Here is a 24,016-nt window from a genome sequence, read left to right as displayed (position 1 = left end):
GATCGGCTAGAAGGAAAAAAACTCTTGCCGTGGGGCTTCAAAGGGCCGCCCTACAGCTGATCAGTGTTAAAAGGCAATGTGGTGGTAGACCAATGCGCTCCAAAAACAAATGGGTAGACAGTTGCCTCCAAAAACAAATGGGTAGACCAGAACGCTCCAAGAACAAATGGGTAGACCAGTACAGCTCTGCAAGCAGTTAAAAACCTGGTAGACCAGTACCTCTGCTAAATCCTAAAGAATTGTCACATGACCATTAAACCATGCCCACAAAATAAGCCATGCCCACAGAACCGGTAGTAAAAATTGTAACCCCTGCTTACAATCATTCATTTAACAAAGTGAAAATGGCACTGAAAAAACAGACTTGTGACCAGTCCTCACAGTTATGACCTTTGTGGCATCCCTTTGGTCATATGATCAAATTTCAGGGACTTGGCAATGAGAATGTGTTTATGACAGTCGCAGTGTCCTGGGGCCACGTAATTGCCATCTGTGACCTTCCCATTCTGGCTTATGACAAGCAAAATCAATCAGGGGAAGCCAGATTCACATAATAACCTCATCATTCACTTAACAACTGCCATGATTTTCAGTTAGGCTGTTTGTGGTTCCTTGTCCTGATCTTACGGAGGTTGAACCAAGAGCCAATATGAATTCAACAGATCTCATGGAGATATACAAGGGCTGTTAAATGCCCATCAATGACTAGTTCTGAGGATCTTAAAGACCTGGTTCTTCTCCCAGGATTTGGTCTAGGATGCTCTTCTTGGGTGTAAGCAGTGGTGGGATTCAGCCAGTTCGGGCCAGTTTGGGTGAACCGGTTGTTAAATTGCTGGCTGGCCCCTCCACTCCCCACCCCTTCTAGGAGTCCCCATGTACCCCGTTTTGGCTCCCAGGTAAGTGCAGGGAGGCCTACTAGGCCCAAAATGGGGCACAGGGGTGTGTGGGTGGGGCGGCCCCTTGTGGCCCATTTTTGCTCCCAGAAGGCTGCAGGAAAGCCTACTAGGCCCAAAACAGGGCATAGGAGTGGTGGGGGTGGCCCCATGTGGCCCATTTTTGCTCCCAGAAGGCTGCAGGAAGGCCTACTAGATCCAAAATGGGGCACAGGGGGCAGTGTGCCCCCCCACAGCCAATTTTTGCTCCCAGGGAGGTGCAGGAGGCCGAGTCACCCCCCCTCCCGACCATGCCCATCATAGCCACCCCCACCCAGCCAGTCATTAGGGCAGAGAACCAGTTGTTAAATTATTTGAATCCCACCACTGGGTGTAGAGCATGTTTGCTGTTGCTGTTGACCAAATTCATCATCCTATTACTGTTATATGTTCTTCTTCTTATTATTTATATATATTGACCATTAGAAGGTGACATCTAAGGTGAATAAAATAAATAAAATATATTTTAGACCTTGAGCTTGTTTGGAGGTTCTAGCAGGGGAGCGCAGCTATCATATACCCTTGACCGAAGATCGGTACACTCCTTCTATCTGGGATGGTCGTCCTCTTCCACCGAGCGCGCAGCTTCGGGAGGCACAACCTTCTGTAGAGAAGAACGGATTTTCTACAGATAGTAGAGCATAAGTCCTACTGAATCAGAAAACAATGTGCCTATCCTCATTAATGTTATATTAGTACAATTATAGTCAGACGACCTCAAAAGGATTCCAAATTTTTTTACGATCACTCCTCCTATTAAACACACCTCCCCTGAAAAACTGAACACCAAAATAAACACAAATGAAAACTAAAACTATAGCTTTTATAAAGACACTAAAATGCAAAAGCAAATGTTCTTTACACCTCCTTTTGGACTCTGCCCACTCTCTCCCAAATGGGATCTATCTCTATTTGGGACACCCTGTTCTAGAAGATACCATGAGCAGAGGAGCTGAAAGACGAAAGGGAAGCAGTATGCTCCCTCCAATATTGGGGTAGACCAGGTGCTTCGACAGAAACACACACACACACACATATATATTTGTTTTCATAGATTTTATGTGTGTGTGTGTGTGTGTGTGTGTGTGTGTGAGAGAGAGAGAGAGAGAGAGAGAGAGAGAGAGAGAGAGAGAGAGACAGACAGACAGACAGACAGACAGACAGACAATGTAGCAGATACACCTTGTGTACCTCAAGTTCCACTCCTTTTTAATGCACTGTCATGCCCCTGTCAGAGTCTGAATCTGAAATGGAAGATGAACAGCTGAAAGGGCCTTGTGGCTCTACAGACTGATAGCATTGTGATTAACACCAGCTGTCTGCAATTACTGTAAGTTCGAATCTCACCAGGCTCAAGGTTGACTCAGCCTTCCATCCTTTCTAAGGTAGATAAATTGAGGAACCAGTTTGTGGGGGCAATAAGCTGACTTTGTATAAATATACAAAAGTATGAAGGCTATTGCTTAACGCATTGTAAGCCGCTCTGAGTCTCCGGAGAAGGGCGGCATATAAATCAAATAATTAAAAAAAAAACCAGCTGAGAGAGAATGGGAGAGTGGCTCTGTTGGCTGTGGAGGAAACTGGGGAAGGACAAACTCAGGCTGGGCAGAGCAGGGGAGAGGTAGAACAAGGGAGAGGGGGTTCAGATGAACACCAAGGCCCACACTCTCCTTATCCTAGGCATGCAGGGAAGAATGCAGAAGAGAGCAACGTGGATTACATGGTTTACAAAGAAGAAGAGGGCCCTGATTCCCCTCACAAGGCACACCTGGGGATGGACTTTAAAGGAGAGGCAGTTGGGAGGGGCATTTGTCTGGAACAAACACTGAATTCATCTAGTGTTGAGAGTTGTGGCCTGCATTCCTGGAATTCCTCATGTTTGAATTATTGCAGTGCTTCTATGTGCTTATCTTGTCTTGCTGGAATTATTCTTTGCTTCTGGGACTCATTATCTTGCCCTGCTGGAGTGATTGATTGCAGTCATTCTGCTTACAGTGTTTGGACTGGAGTATCTGCAGCCAGAAACTGCTGCAGGTTTGTGGAAGAGTTTTTCTCCAGGCTGGAGAGCAAACGGGATATTGGGGGCAAAGTTGGTGCCAATAAAGGGACTCATACCAATTCTCTGGCTGTGTTGCCTTTGTGCCACACCCAGGGTCATCACATGCACATTGCCCATGTGACACATGTAAAACTACTATCTTTTTAAATACCCTTCCTCCCCTCACTTCTGTGGACTGTCCTTGACTGATTAAAGCTTATTAGTAGGAAAATAGTTCAGCTAGGCATGTACTTGAAATGGATTAAGTTTGGTTTCAAGCTTAGAACAAAATAGTTACACTCAAACAATTCTATTGAAAAAAGTAATTGGCTCCCACTGGAAATACATTTAACATGGTGTAGATGTTTTATTTCAATCCAGAAACAACATTCTTGCAACAAGAGAGCTGGAAAGGCTCAAATAACCTGTTGGGATATTTTATTTCAAGGTTCTAGGAGAAGAGTAACCAAAACAGACAAGGTTCTGAGTTTAGACAAGCATTTGTCTAAGGATGAAACTTTTTGAATTTGATTTTTCCCAAAATCATTCCATATAGCCCTCATGACTAGTAATCTTAATCTTATTTTCAATTAAGCTATCAAATAAATCTTTAAATTACTTTCACTCACTACAGAAGATCCCTATCTACAGACCACCCATCTTTTTGGGTTTTGGGTTTTTTTTAAAGCTTTTTTGTATTTAATTTCCTTAATTTTCATTGATTTGTAGGACTTTTTTCTTCTTTTTATGCTATTGCCAGCCACTCTGAATCTATGTATCAGTGAGATGCTCAGCATAAAAATTTAATAAATAAACAACATTTTGTGGCAATGAGTTCTGAGAAAAAGTGCTTACTTTAGTTTATTCTGCATTTCCTGATAAACCATCTTATTGGACCATTTATTGATTCGATTTATTTATTGGTTCGATTTATATGCCGCCCTTCTCTGGAGACTCGGGGTGGCTTACAATGCGTTAAGCAATAGCCTTCATACTTTTTGTATATACCTGCTTAGTAGGGCTTTCGCCCCCCCCCCCCCCCAAGTGGTGTTCTTTTTTATACAAAGTCAGCTTATTGCCCCCACAATCCGGGTCCTCATTTTACCTAATCTCTCTTTCTTACTGTCACACAATATTTCTCAGCAATGATTCAGAGATGATTTGTTACTGAGTGCTTCCTATAGAAAGCTGAAATACAATTACAATCTTTAAAAGTGAACCGGAATGAGAAGTATGTACAAATGGACTCTTAGCATGGATGAGGGAAAAATGTAAATGCACTCTCTTTTTTCCTTTTCAGGTCTTCTTTGAGCAAACCTTTCTAGTTAAGTAATTTGGCAAATGAGTGACATTTTTACTTGCAATTATAAAGTGGCTGCAAGGCATTCCTGTCAGCAGGAATGCCAGCCAGAAGTCTTGTGGCTGTAAAAATGCACAAACAGCAAACTTTCTTCTAACAAACGTCATTTTACCAAGCTTGTAGACTTTAACATTTTTATTTATCAGAGTGAAGAGCAGTAGAAAACATTAGACCTGCTAAAGTTCTTAAGCTTTTAGCGCGTTCTGTTCTCATACTTGAGACACTTACTTGGTCTTTCCTAAAGAACTCTTTTAATTTACTTTAAACAAACATTCAGCATAAAAATAATTTGTCCTTTTTTGTACCTTCCATACATTTTCTGGGTTTTTTTTCTGATGACTGTCCTTTTGTAGAATACAATAGGAGTCAGAAGCTTAAATTATTTTGCTGTTGAGTGACTAGTTGTATGTATACATACCCATCATGTTAGTCCCTTTTTGGAATAAGCAATCATATGTAAAGCATGGGAAAGGAGTAAGAAAGAGGGAGGGAAGGAGGGAGGGAGGGAGGGAGGGAGGGAAGGAGGGAGGGAAGGAAGGAAGGAAGGAAGGAAGAGTAGTTTTCACACACCATTTAATGTACAGGTAGTACTTATTTACAAACTGCCTTGTTTAGCATTTAGGACTTTTGCAGATCTGTAAAGCAAAGAAAAGCTGAAACAAGCTCATACGTACAGTTATTGTTTCACTTAGCAACCGCTTCACTTAACCGAGTTGCAGGTCCCAAATGTGGTTGCTAAACAAGGACTACATGTATTTCCTCCATATCTTTCTGCTTTATCTGCTTCATCAATTGATTTTTAACTGTATTGGTGCTTTTACTTTTATTGTTTTTATGAACCTTTTCTCACTTGCGCCTACTGTAACACAGATATATCCCAGTAATGTTTTTGCTGTGCTCCAGATTATTTGGCCCCTGACCCACACCAAAGGCAGACTTTAATTATCCTTAGCTGTTTCAGTTCTAAAGTAATGTATTTTTTACATTGTCCCTTTTGTTCTGGCCAGTGTTCTCTATATATTGATCAATTTTCCCATATATATTATTTATCTTACAGTGATACCTTGGTACTCGTCATTAATTGGTTCTGGGAGGCACAAGAGTACTAAAAATGAAGAGTGCCAAACAAATCAGCTGATTTACCACATGATTCTTTGTTTTGGCCAGGAAGGACTTTCTATGTCAGTGACCTTCCCAGCATGGCCAACTTCCTGTCCATTCTCTGAGGCCATCCCCCTCTTCCTATCGCAGCACGTCAAGTACTGAACAAATAATGAGTATCAGGACAACATGTTCACATCAAAAATGCATCGAGTACCCGAATTAGACAAATTTTGAAGTCATTGAGTACCAAGGTACCACTGTACTTTATCAACTATTCTGCCAATTATGAAGTCAGGTGACTTCTTGGGATAAACAAAACTCATACTGGCCACTTTAAATTAGGCAATATGTCTCCTCTCCTTTGTTCTTTGGGTACTGTCCTCCATGGGCAATCTGTTTTGAGCAACAAGACAAGTCTGTTTCTTTCTAAATCTCCAACTTGGAGATCTGGATCAGATTGAACAGCAGCTCAACAGCAGCGGTGGCAGTATGGGAAGGGGAAGCATGAGGTGATGCAGGTGGAAATAAGAGATGGAAATCTGGCTATCATTCTGCCATTTCATAGAACCTTGCTAAATCTTGCCAAATCTGCCAACTGTTCTTTGAGCTGCTTTGGAACATGGGCTTTAGGGCTCTTCTGGAGTAGTGCTAAGCACATGTTCAGCTTTTTAGTTCTCTTGTGGAAGAATACTCAATGTTTTTCCCCAAAATCCTTATCATCAGCTGATACATGAATTTTGACAAGGGGCTAAGCCTGTGAATACTGCCATCTATTAAGATGTCCTCCTCCCCTGCCCTATTCCATTGTAAGGCAAGTGATTGGTACACGTTTTCTTCGTCATCGATGGTGTTTTATGAGAAGGAAACAAAGTAATCCTTGTCCTTAACACACCCTGTACACCATAAAGAAGAGTGACACCATTTGTGGGCATTATGTGGAGCACCATGGTGTCATCATATTTTATATACCAACATTGTTATCTGCTGGCTCAAAGACAAATGGTTTAACTTAATCATAAAGAAGGCCTCTAAATCAGTGATTTACTTGTATGCTGATTTACTTCACTACAAATGCTATCATAAAATGCCAGTAATTATAAACACAAGCCTCTCAAAATCAGTGGCAGATGGAACGGCATAAAAGTCTAATAAAATAATGAAAAAAGATATCCTAAGAATAAATAATTCTTAAAATAATCTCCAGTTTTATTGCTATAAATGCTACACCATGTCTCTATCTCCATTTTTCAGCTATTAAAGGCACAGTAGTACTAAGTGTTAATGTTTTAACCATTGGCCTAACAAAATTAAAATAAACTTAACTTCAAGTAACTTTCAGGCAGTTTTTTCAGCATTTTTTCAGAAGTGGCTTCCTACAGCCTCCTGCTAAGCTATATTTCATTTCTCAATCTATGTTACAGTACTGGACCTGTGACCCAGCTAACAGATTTATAAGTGACCAGAAAAAGAATCAAATACAAAACATTAAATATAATGATTAAATCGCTGAGTTTACTAAGCCAATCCAGAAAGCATAACAATCATTTTTATTAGTCTACTTTCCTCACCTCACACACCCACCAACTCAATTCTTGACAATAACCTTGACAATAAGTTGGCAATAAATACAATTTTTTGAGCAAATCTAACCAAAGAAGCAGGCAGAAAATGTATTGGTTGGATGGATCAACCTTGTTTGCCTTTTAGGATAAAGGGTAAATATTTTATACCGGCTCTTGAAAGCATTGGACAATATTTATTTCCAAAAAGAGAGAAAGACATATAGTCTATATTTCTCTTAGTTTGTGGCACAAGCAAAACATATAAGGAATTTCCAGTAACAGCACTCAAGTACTGCTATCAAGGCATGTGCTATTGGGGTCTGATTGAAGGTATTAGTTATCAACTTTAAATCCCTTCACCTAATGGGACCAGGTTATCTATGGAACCATGTCACTCCAATGGGATTGTCGTCGTCATCCCCTTGCAGCAGCAGAAGAGCCCTGCGGTGGACCCATTGGTCAAAGAGTTTTGGCTGTTGGAGTCTAGGAAGAGAACCTTTTCTGCCATTGGCCCTTGTCTCTGGAATATCTTGCTGCCTGAGGTGAGGTCTGCTCCCAGACTTCAGGCCTTCCAGATGGGTATTAAAGCTTCACTCTGCAAGATGGTTTGGGATCCTGACAAGGGTAGTCTATGTTGAGGGTTTTTGATGGACTATGTAATACTGAAGATGCCACTTCCATCCTTGCCTTTAGTTTTTTAGTTTTGTATTTATTGTTGCTAATATTTTAATATTTATGATTTTAATTTTAAGCCACTCAGAGTTGCTTTGCAGAGTGAGGTGGGCAGCCTATACATTTAATAAATAAATAAATGTGCTATATCTTTAACTGTATCATGAGATGGTTGCTGAAAAACAAAATAGTCTGCTTCAAATAATTTTCAGATTCAAAAGCATTTATCATAATAGAGTACTATGGAGCTGTATTTTTATTGGACACCATAACAGGTCAAGATGGATGGCTACATTATGCACATTAGTTTCTATTTGTCTTGACATAAAACCTTTTAAAATGGGCAAAAACTTTAATTTAAAAAAAAAACTAATGGAATAATCCAAAAGTAGGGATAAAGTAATACTTCTCATTTTACATATTTTAATTGAAAATAAGGATGTGTGTGGAAGCTAGAAATAAGGAGTTGAATAAAAACAATATAATTTACCCCCCAAAAAAGTAGCGACTATAATGGTATAGCCTTGTTTAACTTCAAGTGGCATTAAAATTTCATTAGCGTGTAATAATTTGCATATAACATTTTTATCCAAAACAGATCAAAAGAAGCCAGTCAGTATTGAAGATGGCGAACTTAATCCAAAACCTAGTCCTAGCCATCAAGTTAAATGCAGGGAAGAAGGAGAGGTCAGCTAAAGCAATTGTGTAATATTTCATATCCTGTTCTAAAACCATCTTGTTCTCTCCAAATATTGTTTGAGGCACCTAGCCAACTTTTTCTGGGCTTGAAAGGTGAACTGAGTCAATCCTGGTTATTACTTGGCTAGGACACCAGTAGAGAATTCCAGCTAGCCGGCTAAACTATAGAGCAGAAAGGCATCCTAAAACAAAGAAATGGCCAGCCACTTCTACACTGTTGCCATGAAAATAATATGATGATGTTCAAGGAGTGACTAAGATTTAACTTGAGCACATTGTTTAATTCTCCAATTTATTCAATTAATAATTTTATTTATTTTATTTTATTATTAAATATATGCTGCCCATGTCGCCACAGGTGACTGTTTTGAGGCCAATTTAGTAAATATATTTACAAGACTGTAATTAGGTTGATAAATATAATCTTTCTTGAAAACAGGGGCAATGGTATTTAGGAAGTGAATTGTGTGTGTTGATAATTGTTAAGGTAGCTAGTGTTTCAGTGTGTTAGGGACAGATGTTGCATCTGGATTTTACAAGTTTTAAAATGCGGGTACAACATGAATGTTTGTGGACTCCTATTTTCCTTCTTAATATTCTGATCATGTCGATTTCAGGACTTTGGAGAGCTATAAAGGCATTTCTTTGTACTTTTCTCTGTAGCTTTCACTTGATGAAGGAGATCTGCAGAGGCTGCATATTGCTGATCTTTGAACACGCTCAAGAAAGTTTGACTGCATTTCCTTTTTAGGCAACATCAGATAATTTATTGTATCTATTCTAAGGTATAATATTCTATGGCTTCTTGGTATTATAATAAATGAGGGAGGGAGGGAGGGAGGGAGGGAAGGAAGGAAGGAAGGAAGGAAGGAAGGAAGGAAGGAAGGAAGGAAGGAAGGAAGGAAGGAAGGAAGGAAGGAAGGAAGGAAGGAAGGAAGACTTTTGGCCAATTCTGATTTATCTCATAGGGTACCTCAATATTAGAAGTTCCAAATTGTCCTCTTCTTCCTGGCAATGAATGGAAAAGCAACAATGGAAGTGGAATTTCCACACTCTTCAGAATCTACATTTGCTGTTAAAAGTGTTGAAAAACATGCAAAAGAATAAGTTTACAAATAACATCTGTTATTTATATACTGAATTTAATTTCCTAATAAATTGCATGACCAAAACTTTGGGAGAAACTGTGATTAGTGAACTTTCTCTTTCAAAAACATTAGCTGGTAAGTGTCATTGATGGCCAAGAAACCCCTACCCAAGTGACACAGCAGCATCTTGGCTTTTTTACAAATTAATTTTCCTCCAATCCCAATGGCAAAATTGGAAAAGAATGGTCTACTGATCACATTTTGTGGGGTGATTCAGACAATGGAAAGAGTATTTGGGGACAGTCTGTAAAACCAATCAAACAAAAAATTCAACAGCTACATTAGTCAGACAGTTTTGTGAATTGTTTGCCATTTGAAGTTAAGAGATTGAAATGACTTTGCAATCTTCAGTTGACACACGGGGGTCTCTCTTTGAGCTTTTATCTCTGGCAGCAACAATGATAACTGAAAAGTAAACCTGAAGATGTCTAAAATCTCTCTCTCTCTCTCTCTCTCTCTCTCTCTCTCACACACACACACACACACACACACACACACACACACACATTAACTATAGCGTGTCTGGTATATCATCTTTGCATGACAGAAGATAGAAATGTACATTAGATGATTTTAAAACAATTGGTTGGAATTAGTTAATAAACTCTGGTGTTGGGGTACAATAAAGGAAGGACCTCGGTTTACTCTGATTCACTAAAATGTTACCGATTCCTTCTCTTTTCTGATAACAGTCTGGTGCTATTAGCAACTGATTGAGTGTTGAAGGATATCTGGGAATGTGCTTATATGTGGCCTGTCTGCTGACTAGGGAAATCACATTGCCAGAACTGTAAATAATGCAGAAGTCTCACTAATAGTTAGCAATAAGATAAGCTTCACCCTGACATCTCCCCCTCCCCTCCTCCCAAAACTAAATGGGATTTTTGGTGAGACAGAAGTCTCTGTGTTTTCAAAGGTTCCTGGCTTAGTTAAAATGAAACAAATTGCTTTTCCAGTTACTTCTCTCCAGAGGATGAAAGAGGCTGAAACTGAAGAAATATGAGTCTAAGGAGATTGTATGCTCAAATATCTATCTACCGATCTATCTAAATGTATGTCATTTAAATGGATGGCCTTTTAAAACAGAATCTTACATGCTAAAGAGATTCATTCATGTATATATGAATATATTGATATACTGCATATCTGTATCAAGACATTTATGAGTTCATTACAGACACAGAAGGAAAATAATAGAGTTGTTTTGACAGATGTCCCATGAGATGTCCTTCCATTCTGATTTTTCTTAACTGCCAGTATGTTCCACTGAGGGTGTCCTTGTATAATGAAGATCTGAGGGATAGAATATTTGATGGTTTGCTACTGTAGTGACAGATATGACAGAAGAGTGACTGAACAGCATCATTGGTTGCTCTATCAACATCCTCAAACAACTTTCCTCACGTAACCATTGTTGAGTTGCCAGTTCTCCAGAATATCAGGATGAAGGAAAGAGAAATTAAGAGATAGAAGAAATCAAAAAGATCCTAGTAATACAGGCATAATTTATAGACTTCTGATTTCATTTAAATCCAGACTACAGAAATAATCTTCTCAGCCAGCCAGCCAGCCACTGTGAAAGAACCAGTAGAAAACAGACAGATTTAAATCTTTCTATTATTTTTTTTTCCATGGCCTTTCTGTCCACCTCATCTACTTCCCAGCTCATGAAAATAAAGTTTTCTTAAAGATGATGCTGGTCACACATGAGTGATTATGACCTTCCAACTTTCCAAGGTCCCTCCCAGTTCTGTTATTCTCACCTAGTGGTTAAATTTATTAGCTTTACCTAGAGGAGATTTGCGTTCAAGACTCTTACAACCATGGAAATTCACTTGGTGTCTTTGACCAATCAATTGTGTTTCCTCATTCCAACCTACCTCACAAATGAAAGGAATTCTCTGTGGAATCCATCTTGAGCTCCTGGAAAAGAGCCAGCATATAAGCCTAAAATGAGGAGGAAGAAGGACAGAAGCTGTGGCTATTTTGTGTTCATTATGTATTTGTTTATTAAATTTGTATGCTGTCCATCTTGCCAAGTAACAACTCTAGGCTGCCTACAACCATTTCTATTTCTAGTGCCACTGAAATTATAGTCATAATAGGAGCAATTGTCACAAGTGGGTTTTGGGAGGGGGAAAACAATTATAAAGCATAACAAGCAAAATGCCATTAGTTTTTATAATCCACTATTATTTGGGCAAACCTATTCTTTTCCATAAGTATGAATGCTACTTATGACCTCTTGCTTAGCAACCCATGTTCCTTCTCTAACACTTTGCTATCAGTACCTGTATTAATTGATTATATTTCTCTTTGCTCCTTGGGACCTGTACAGACCAGGATGTCCTTCTTCCTTCCCAACTTTCTAGTAAAATGATACTGCGCAATTAAAAGTGAAACCCTACAAGCAATATCTTGTCCTAGGAACTGACAATCTACAATTAAATTACTTTGGTGAATTAAAATGGATATTCACCCCAAGTGGACAGAAACTCATCATAGTATATATTATTATGAACAAAGTTAATCTGAAGAAGTGTACATCCAACCAATCGCTACCCTGCTCAGCTTCTGAGTGAAGCTGGTCTCAGCCAGTTTGTCATCTGCTGAATTGTCTAAAGCTCTGATCTATTCCAAAATAACATGATCTGAAACCATGATCAAATTATAGTCAAAATACAGTAATTTTAAAACACCAACAGCTACAGCGAATGTTTTATGGAATAAGGAAGACTATTAATCAACATTCCAGAGTAAAATTTAAGATCACAAAATTAAAGGTCTGTTCCAGAGATCTATGTACTACAGATATCAGGTAACATTAGATACTACATACTCCATGTTTGGCATTCAAAATATTGTAGAACCTTCAGGTAATTTAAAAAAAAGTTTCCGGGAAAGAAACGGGAAATGTTTACAGTAGAATTTCCTTTACTATCATTCTCAAATACCTGGTTAAGTAGCCCTGTTAGAAGATGCTCCATAGATGTACCCATATTCCACAGGTGAACCCATAGATGTTACCCATATACTTTCTCACAAAATTCTGAGCTCACTGTCAGTTCTGAAGCTTGCCCAGCCAACACATCCTATCCAGACAGGCATCATCTGTCTCCTTCAGCCTTCGCTAGTATTAAAGATAAAGCAGATTCATCCTGCCTTCAGTGGGGGATAAATCAAAGTGACTTCTGAGATGAGCCATAGAAAAATGGTTAGGGAAGGAGTTTGAGAATATGCTTCATAAACTTGTTTTGTAGCATCTCTAAATCTTGTTTTATCTCATCCTCCATATTTCTGCAGCACAGAGCATTTGAGTGTGATACCTTGTGGTGAAAGCTTTAGTAAGATTTATTAACTAGCCTCCCCTAAAATAAAAGAACTGTGAGATGCCTCTACCACTTACAAAGCTGAGGCTTAATAGGATCCAAACTATTGCTCATTCCAAGTATCTTTTCCCCAGCATCAACTGTTTGGCTAGGAAAGATGCCTTTCTGAAGACCTATGAAATTCAGATAGATAAGTATGGACTCAAAGAATCAAAAACCTGATTCACTATAAGGTAATTTTGCCACTGGTCTGCATGGACACAGCATCTCTCACCCATTCATCCTGAAAGTGAAAGAAATAAGAGCATACCTCTTGCTTAGTGTCTGGCACTAAGATGATTAAGAAAAAGATTTAGATACCATCCCCTGTTCTACTTTGGCTTCACAACAGGATCATATTATAAAATCTGCTTCATTCTGCCACCACAAAAGCTCAGAGTTGACTTTAATGGCCAAGGCAGGATGCCAGCATTTGTAAGAAGCCTACTAATCTAAAGGGGAGCATCAGCAAGTGGTTTTGTATGAATTTTTTTGTCTCATACACTACCTGTGGTTTCTATGGTTTCATCCCCAAACCCCCATAACTTTAACCTTAGGCTGTCTACTGTTGACCTCACCCATTCCTAAGAGGTCTGTAAGGAGTGTGCATAAGCGCACCAATGTGCCTACAGTCCCTGTCCTACTGTCCTCATTTATTTGTATCTATTTCCTGTATTTTATGTTTATATCTTTCCTTTACTCAGGAGCTATTCTGTAATCTGCTTAACAGTTTTTGCCAAGTTGGTACATTCTCAATGGAATTTCCACTGCCCACTCAGCATAAAAAGAACAATGGACTTTAAACAAAGAACAATGGAATCAGATCTTGGAGAAGAGAGAAGCCGTTGCTCTACAGATATTGTTGAAATACAGCTTTGCACAGCCCTAGACAGTATGATCAATGGTATGTAATGCCGGAGTATAGAAATCGATATACTGGGGATAAAATCTCTTCACCTACTCTAAGGATCAGATTTTCTGCCTATGTTCATTATACGGTTCCATGTTGAAAATGTAGCATCACATGAAAAGTTATAGATCCCTCCCACATCTGTGTTTGTTAAGATTGCTAGAAATATTAATATATCAGAAGGAACCATGGCTGCCTAAAATATTATAAATAGCTTGAAAGAAAAGAAATTTGGCCCAGAGTAGCTTTCAGATGAACTGTTCACATTTAGAGTAATACCTCTGCTATCTATGAGAGACAAACAGGTTTTCCCATTCCCCACCCTCCCTTTTAATGCTGGTTTGAAAGTGAGTGATTTGTTAGAAACGTGACACATTTAATGCATCCACTTGGGACTAGGCCCAAATGACAAAACAGCAAGAAGCAGTTAAAAGCTTCCCGTCTGTTGTCAAAGCCCTGTAATTTGCTGCCTTTCTCCAATCAAGGACTTCATTGACAAGGCCGGTTCCACTAATGACCTCGGAAAGAGCTTTTCATTCTGCCCCTTCCTTGGCTAATCTGCTTGGGTCTTAGCAGGAGCTTCCAAAGAGCAGGTGTCACCTGCCCACTTTTTCCAGAAGGAGGGCAAACAGATCTGTTTTGTTACCTCATACAGAGGCTTTGTTGGGCTGGCTAATTTCTCTTTTTTATTTATGCACATGTCCTTATCAGCCAGTGAGCATGTTCTTCTCCCTACCCTGCAAATGTTTATCTTCTCTCATCCAGTCTATTGGAACACCGAAATTAGAGGTGTAGAAAAGCTATTAATCCATCATTTCTACCCCATTTCAACATTGTTCCCCCAGGTATCTTTTTCTAATAGATTTCACTTTTAGTTCTCTGGGTGCAATTACTACTAGCTCCTTTCCCAGATCAAATTACTCTCTTTCTCTCTCTCTCTCTCTCTCACACACACACACACACCTTCATTTGATGCTTCATTTCAGTAAATTTGATTCCAAAAGGTGTGCTGGAAACAAGGCTGAAGCTGGTTAGCAATTTTGTTACTCTATATAATTCCTTTTCCACCTCACTGACATAGAGTGCTAGATGGAAGAGATTGTTCCTAGCAGGAAGCATTACTCTCTTCCTTCTCTGGCATGATTGCCCTTGCTTTCCAACACCAAGGTGCCTTGTATAAAGGTGAAATTTGTTTCCTTTAGCAAGTACTTCCCTACCTGAGCCTAAACTGAAATAAATCAAAACAGGGGACCTGATTGGTATAGCAACTTTCTCCTGCCTGTGAAATAAAGCATGATATACAGCCTCTCTGTTATCCTCTTCTTCTATGGCCTCTTTCTCAATAGTAGATTAGTGATATCATTCGTCCAAGGGCTGAGGTGTCTAAAATTTATGTCAACATAAATGGCTCTTTTCTGACATCAGATCTCCAGTCAGTGATAAGGCTGGGAATGATCTCTAGACAGTGATGAAGTGTCAGTGATAAGGCCAGTGACCGGTCCAGTCCTTTCACTTTTAATCTGGGATACAGTAAGGGTAATAATCAGAGGTGGGTTTCAGCAGGTTCTGACCAGTTCTGGAGAACCGGTAGTGGAAATTTTGAGTGGTTTGGAGAACCGTTTGGTAGTAAAAATTCTGATTGGCCCCGCCCCCATCTATTCTCTGCCTCCCAAGTCCCAGCTGATCGGGAGGAAATGGGGATTTGCAGTAACTTTCCCCTGGATTGGGGAGGGAATGGAGATTTTACAGTATCCTTCTCCTGGAGTGGGAATGGAGATGTTACAGTATCCTTCTCCTGCTGCGCCCATCAAACCACGCCCACCAAGCCATGCCACACCCACCAAGCCACACCCACAGAACTGGTAGTAAAAAAATTTGAAACCCACCACTGGTAATAATGTGTGTAGATTCCCTTGGCTGTGTTTCCCTCCCCATCAAGCATCACCCCTGATATGGAAACAAAATAGCTTTACTTGGTGAAATGGGTTGGAATTGCTATGGTAGCATGCTTAGCTGATGTGGTGGAATATAGTCTGGCTTCCTAGGAAAGAGAGGCTGCTTTCCAGAGGGCCAAAAGATAGTGGAGCTTGGAAAGTTTGGCCAGCAGAAAGAGGGTAAAATGGCTCCTTCCTAGCTTTTTCCAAAATGTATCTGCAGTTATTCAAACAGTTGCTTTAGTCAGGCAAGATTCTGTCTATAGTGAAAAAACAACAAAAGGAAACTACTCGTAAGTCACTCCACTGTCGTTCTTAGTCCTGACATCCTTAGTCCTGACATCCTTAGTCCTGAAAGGAGGTTTTAACCACCTTTCAAATTTCCTGAGTAGCTGGCATCAGCATGGATTCTGCTTCCCGCTGCACACTTTCTCCACTCCATTAGCCTGTCAGCTGGGCTATTTTAGGACATAATCTTTCAAATGATCACCATACCTCCCCCCACAATCACTAGAATGGTAGAAAGGCTGTGGTGTGAAACAGCAGGTGAACTTTCTTCTGTTTCACCCCGTGTCTCTCCACTAGGATGTTCCAATATCCTTGCCTACCAAAAATTCTCCTCTTGGGGAGGCTTCTTGTAATGAAAGATTTGATCACTAAAAAAATTGGTTTGGACAGGTATGTAGACTTTATGGCAACAGCTTGTCTGTCTGGTGCAAAGGCTATGGACATCACAAGTCATCTAGGTATGTTTGTAGTGTAGAGTACTGGGGGAGGACAATTGTGGTGCACATTGTCACCACTGATATTAAGTCTAAGATTTCTTAAGTAGTATTCTCAAAAATGCTTTTCTGTTTATCAGAAAAGTCAGGTATGGGAGAAACAGGGTTGTCAATTCTTGGATGAAATGGTGGTACCAGCAGAGATGGGTTTCAGCAGGTTCTGATCAGTTCTGGAGAACTGGTAGCGGAAATTTTGAGTAGTTCGGAGAACCGGTAGTAAAGATTTTCACTGGCCCCACCCCTATCTATTCTCTACCTCCCAAGTCCCAGCTGATCGGGAGGAAATGGGGATTTTACAGTATCCTTCTCCTGGAGTGGGAATGGAGATGTTACAGTATCCTTCTCCTGCCGCGCCCATCAAACCACGCCCACCAAGCCATGCCATGCCCACCAAGCCACACCCACAGAACCAGTAGTAAAAAATGTTGAAACCCACCACTGGGTACCAGGATGGGGGTTCAAGTTTATTAGAAAAACATTCCAGGGCATGCCAGCTCTGTAGGCCTCTGGTGCTTAACAATAAAAAGGTTACAAAGCAGCTTTTATACTGAACTTGGTGAGACAGTCAATCAGAAGTTTCAACTAGTACTTCCTATATGAATATTCCTCTGGTTTGGGAATACTCATCCCTTAAAGATAAAGGGAAAAGATTTGGGAGAGTGGGTCCTAAAGGAAATAAATATATCCATAATGACCAGTGCATGGTAGGAAAGTAATACTGGACTAAGGGAATAACAGATGGGTTAGCAGAAGGAACTGTAGGAATGGAATTATATACTAGTGCCTGTATATTAATGATAGAAATCTGAGTAAAAATGAGAATATTTATTAAGAATAGTGAAAGTTTTCTAGATACAAGCTACAGAAAGGATAGGGATGAGTCCACGGGGTAGCATTCTGTTACAGAGGAGATCCAATCAAATGGAAGGTATGGAAAAACAAGGCAACTGATAAGATTGGAAGACAGAATGGAACAGTTGAGTTTATTTAGATGAAAGATGTTTAGGAAGCAACTTGAATTTATAAGTATGCATAGTAAAGAAAGTGGTAGTTTTCTCCATCTCCCCTAATAATAGAACACCCAAGGATTAAATAATTGGCCACCCAATGAAATTAACTAGTAGAAGATTTAGCACTTATAAGAGGAAATATTTTTTTCATATGGCAAATAATCAACCTGTGGCATATAATGCCCAAAAAATAAGTTCCAAGAGAATTTTATCAATGACTGAGGTTGATGACTCAGAGTTAGGGGGCTCTCTATAATAGGAATACTGATGCCACAATGTAACAGCTGCTTTGTTGTCTTATTTGTGGGTTTCCTACATGCAACTGGTAAACTACTGTAGCCTCAGCCTGTTTGAATGGGGCTGTTCTCATGGTTTTGTCACAGGTATTGTGGTTCATTCATATAAGTGTTGTGTCAAGAATAATATTCTTTTAAAACAATCCATATAAAGGTAAACTTAAATTGGTCCCAGAGCAGGTTGGTGATGGGATAAAGGAAACATCAGCAGGACATGTCTGTTAAAAAAGTTAGTATGAAACTTTTGGGTTGTCAGTTAGCAGTGTCAGGATGAAACACCCTCCTTTTTTCCCCGTTTGAGGACATTTTCCATAATGAAACTTTATGTTGTTATTTGTCCTAGTGCCTCAATAAAACTTCCTCTGAAGAGATCTTAATGCATTTCTGTTATTCCCTTGAGTAACTTATAAAAGCACTTCTAGTCCCAAATTTTGACAATTTTGTAAACCGTATTCTTCATTGCTTTGATTAGAAGAGCTACTTTCTGCACCATCGTTGGAAACAAGCAAATAAAGCAGCAATAAACCATGTCGTGTCTAACATCCCCAAATCACTGATATTTTAGCAACAAAGTAGTAGAATTTTGGTAATGTAATTTTTGTGTCAAGATAGAAAAATGGAAATGTGAAACATCTGGACTGTGAAATACTTCAGCTTCCATCTTTAAATCCTGATTCTTTCACGTTCATCAAGAGGCCAAAATGTGGCGGTGCCAGTTTCCAGAAACGCTACCAAATAACTGGAAGTTGTTCAGTGATCTGCTAATAGTCAAGAGACTAAGTCACAAATCCCAACTTTTATAGTAAAGGGTGAACAATAGGGGGTAGATCTATTAGGCTTGTGATGGGCAAAAATAGTAAATTATTTTGGCAGGAAAGCAAGGACTGCAGTCAGTTTTGTGATGATGCAAAATGGATTGAAAATTGTGTTTCTGGGCAGCACTTGGAATTTCTGGGGCTTGGTAAGAATGTCTTCTTTAAAAAATAAAAACACCATTCCTACCCCAATCCCCGTATTATCACAAGTTTTCAGTTTCATGCTTGCTTCCTGTCTCAATATGATAGGAAAGCGACATTCAGTGGAGTAGTTATAAAATGGGCCAGGGTTTGCAGATTGCTCATTTCTACTGTGATATGTTGAATTTAAAATGTCCCCAAGCATTTTCTCAGAAAGGGAAAAACATGCAAACCTGAAAATTTCAAAAAAAAAAAAAAAAAAAAACCCTTAAGATCTGGTGCATATTCAATGCCAAATATAATATGGATGAAAATACCTTGAAAAAATTAAAGATGCTGAAGCTTTTTTCTATGATACAAATATTGAAAGTGACATTATTGTAAATTAAAACAGTACATTTTAAAATGAGGTTTGAACTTGTTTCTTCCCTTCTCGTGAGGTCAAACAATCTACAAAATCCCTATACTTTTCTACTAACAGATGGACTAAACTTTGTTAACAGATACAACCAGTTTCTTTGTCAGAAGCAGAATGCCACTGACTTCAAATTGTTGCTGTACTTAAAACAGCCCAAAGATGCATCCCGAAGATATGCAAGTGAGAGCTGCTAAGGTGTGCATGTGTTGAAGGTTGACTCTGCCTTCTATCCTTCTGAGGTCGGTAAAATGAGGGCCCAGATTGTTGGGGGCAAAATGCTGACTCCGTAAACTGCTTAGAGAGGGCTATAAAACACTGTGAAGTGGTATATAAGTCTAAGTGCTATTGCTATTATCATCCTCTGCTCCTACATATAAGTTTTTCTTTCCTTGGGCTGTTCATCAAATGGATCTTGTGTAGAAAATTTGTAATCTACCACATCAGTAAGTGTTTTAGTGTTTCTTGAACCTGAAATGTCCCCTTGTGTACCCCTCATAAAGAAGGAATTCAAAACCAAACCAAAAGAAAAACTGGAGGGTGGGGGGAGTTTTCCCTATTCAAAATTCCATTTATTCATTTAAGAAGGTTCAGAAGCATGCTGAAAACAGTGTAAGAACCAGTTTCATTTTTATTTTTCTCTCAAATGTGATTATACACATTCATGTGTCTACTAAAATTCTGCACTGTTACATTAAAGATACAGTACGGTTAACATTCGATTTGAGGTACTTAGAATTTATAAACGTCCTTCATAAATAATGCCATCAGTTGCTATAGACAAGCACTGTTCCAAACACAACTAGAACCAATCATATCTGAAATAATGGAGTTTAAATTTTTCATTTTTAGAAAATAAACAACGGTGCAATAGGTACTGTAAAAATTAGAATTATTAGTTTAAATTATATGCAGATCAGCTCAAAATATATTACACTAGAAATCCAGTAATAACTTTCTTTCCCCGTTCAGTTCAGCTCTGCAAGATGATATTCAGAATGATTTCAATATTGTTTATATTTTTTCTCGATCTCTGGCTCTTTATAGATAAATATACTGGATGGCTCCAGAAGACTAAAGCAATATACAGGTAGTCCATGACTTACAACCATTTAATGATTATTTTAAGTTACAACAGCACTGAAAAAAGTGACTTATAATCAGTCCCGGTACTTATGACCGTGGTAGCATCCCTGTAGTCACATGACCAGAATTCAGGCACTTGGCAACCAGCATGTCTTTTAAGTGTGTCCCAGGATCATATGATCCCCATTTGTGGCCTTACCAGGGACATCCAACAAGCAAAATCAATGGGGAAAGCCAAATTCACATAATGCAATTCACTTAATAATTGTGATTCGCTTAACAACCATGGCAAAAGAGATCATAAAATTGGCATGGCTCACCTAACAAACACTTTGCTTAAGGACAGAAGTTCCATCCCCGATTCTGATTGTAAGTTGAAGACTACCTGTATTATAAATATATTATCCTAACAATTTAGGATATGAACTTTCTGTTAAGGGACAAAGCCCTAATTTGGGGACAATTCTGTAAATCTATGGAGTTATTTCTGCTTTACAGTTTGATGCTGCAAATCTTCTCATTCTGTCCACAATCTACATAAGGTAACATAATTTGAGTTTACTGAATGCAATTTAGCTTGGATGTTAACAGAGTAGAGGGTCAAAGTTAATACGCCAGATCCATTGCTGCTAGCAAAAACCAGATGATGGAAACATATTAAAGACCATTCAGTTCAATAATAATGAAAAAAAAAACCTCTCTAGTTCAGAAACGTATCCTGCATTCAAAAGAATACTAAATTGAGTGAAGTACAGGTAACTATATTTGTTTTATTCTATTTGGCAAGGAAAATGTAAGTACTCAAAGCTCTTTCCAAGTTGCTCCCTGGAAGGGAACAACAGACCAAAGGCTAGATAAATACAGTCCTAAAAGTCATATATCACCTTCGTAATAACATTGCTATTTAAATAATTGAATCGTCTTTTAAATTTCACTGTATAACTACAGAACAAAATTTGAAAGTTTCTTCATTTGTAACATGCAAAGAAAATGTTGGCTTCCATCTGCTTTTTATGTGTTCAAGAGCCAACACACACACACACACACAGACAGAGAGAGAGACACACACACACACACAGCTCATTCCAGGTAGCTTTTTCCTGATCAATATATTAGTACTCAGACTCTTCGTTCTGATTTGACAGATACTTCAAGTAGTCATTTATCTTAACAGCCTCCCAAAGGAGATCTGCTCGGCCCTATTATGCCTTGCTATTAGACTAGTAGTGAAGTCAATTTTTATTCCAAGCTTTTACAAAATACCTCTTTAAAGCTGTCATTAACTGCAGCTACTACCTCTTAGTTTTTTAATTCTGATTTTCTCAATATTTTCTAATATTTAATATGTGCTCTTTTAGAATTTAGAAAGACAGGTTATATATGCTGAAAATAATGAGCTAACATTAGTTGTTCCAGATTCAACTAAAAGGAGTTATAACTGCAAAAACAACCCTCATGCAATACACACTATATAGTTGACTGCTTAAAGTTGCAGCTCAGCACACTTACCAAGGAATTATTCCTAGGGAAGCCAGCAAAATTGATGCTTGAACAGACATATGTAGTATTGCATACAGGGGCACTGAACATCAGGAAAAAAATGCAAATATTTGGTGGTATAGATATGGTCACACACTACTGCAGAGATTTCTTATCTTATTCAAGGATCTTGTGAAATTCATTGTTTTTAGTTTTCATAGTTGTAGAGAAAAAGTATAAATACCTTTCCAGTATTCATCCTTGAAAATAAGTCATTTCAAAACAAAAAGCATCGTGAGAATTGGAAATCAAATTCAATACATTTAAAATTCTGAACCCATATCATTTTCCCCAAATTTCGGAAATCTTACTTGGAGATCTGCCCGCTGTTCCATCTATTTCTCAGGAGTAACTATTTGATTTTACTGCGAAGTAGGACATGCATGTGGCTACCATTTTTGACACCCGATGATACATTTTGGTTTCACCGGCATTGCGTTTGTGGAAAAGAGGAAACAATATATTGAAATGTAGGGAAGAACTTAAAGAGAATTTAGGATCACACTATTATATGAGAACTATTTATAAAGGTAAGTTAGATATTTACCCATATTTATTCTGGCAAACTGTCTACTTGTAATCCATTATGGAAAAAAAAAAGAAGGAAAAATTCAATACATGGGTCTGTGGCCCTAAAAAAAGGAAGCTGAGCAATCTGGTGCCAGAGACAATTCATTTCTCTCTTCAGGAATGATTGTGATTATACTAATTCCAGTTCCATTGTTCATCATCTACAAATATTTACCATCAATACATATTTTCCAGAATATAACTGAGACCTTTGAAACACCATGTGCTTCAGAGGGGTAAAGCTAAAAGTAGCAGTGTACATCTGCCATCTAGAGGCCGAAAGGGCACAGGGCAACTGATGTGACCTATGTCTGGAAACTGGATTAATTTCACCTTAAGGTAATGCCATCAGTCTTCCTTAAATCATGTCATTCATGGTGTTTTTATTTGGCATATCTGAAACATGTAAAATTAATCGGGTTAGGAAAAAAAAATAACTTAAAGAGAGGAGCATTTTCTCCCAAACAAATTATCCAGATGCTTTTATCTAGCACTTCCTACAAGGACCTCGGGCAATATGTATGGTTTACCCAACTATAGCCTCATGTTGATGTTATGATGAGAGTTAGATTGAGACTAGCTTTTTCCATAAGAAATCAGGAATATGGAGCAAATTTTATGATTGAAAAGAGCTTTGACCTCTGCTCACTCTAGTCTAAATCCAGTGCTTGATTCATACTTAAAAGTTGTGAGAATGTAATCCTTTACATTTCTTTGAAAAGCAACTCCATACCTCTGAGAAATGTAAATAAGTGTTTTTTTTAAATACTATTATTTGTGATGGTAAAAATGTAGGAGACACAGGAGTAGCATTTGCTCTTAAGGACAGCTTCTGTTTTGTGGGTATATTTTTAATATGCTGCACTGCTGAGAAACTGTTACTGCTAAATGTTCTTGTGTTCAAGTATTATTTGGGGCACCACAGATATTTAACGAAACCAGGAATCAGGATTTCAAGTCCCAAAATGTTTTAGGACTCCCAATGGTTGTGCTGGCCAGAGAATTTTGGACATTGTGGTTTGAATTCAATAAGAAACCACAAATTAGGAAAAGCTGTTGGAGACTGGAGGCATCCACAAAGATATTTGGTGGCATGGGACACGGGGGCAGAATGATGAAAGCAGTGTTGAATCATCATGATGGAAGCCCCACATGTTGTTATCTATACAAAAGCAGGAAAACTTGCAATGCGATCAAATAACAATGTTTTTGTTATTTTACTGAAAACTTCAGATTCTCTGGATGCCTCAGAGTTAAAGCCACTATTCTAATAACTAGGACAATAAAATGTTGTGCTAAGGAGCTACACTGTAGCGAGATGCACTTATATTTACTTGTAAACAGAAAACTGGGACAAATCTATTTCAGACTATTTTCTAGACTGAAACACATAGAGGTTGCTTTTTTGAGGCAGTGTCTCCTATTTCACAAACATGGTATTCACCTATACTTTTATCATCTCTCTTTTTTTTTAAAGCTACCTGCCAACCTGAACCTTTTCTTGTTAGAAATGCAGATATTCCAACCAATTTTTAAAAAAATCTGGAAAAGGAAAGCTTTGACTGACAATTGAGAAATCTCCAAAAGTTAGGCAAGGAATATTTGTCACAAATATTCCAGATTCTGCAGGGTTCC

The sequence above is a fragment of the Pituophis catenifer genome, unplaced genomic scaffold, assembly GCF_029215685.1.
Source record: "Pituophis catenifer annectens isolate HBS135680 unplaced genomic scaffold, rPitCat1.0.hap2 SCAF_1, whole genome shotgun sequence".
Lineage (NCBI taxonomy): Eukaryota > Metazoa > Chordata > Lepidosauria > Squamata > Colubridae > Pituophis > Pituophis catenifer.
Note: the sequence above shows the minus strand (reverse complement) of the source record.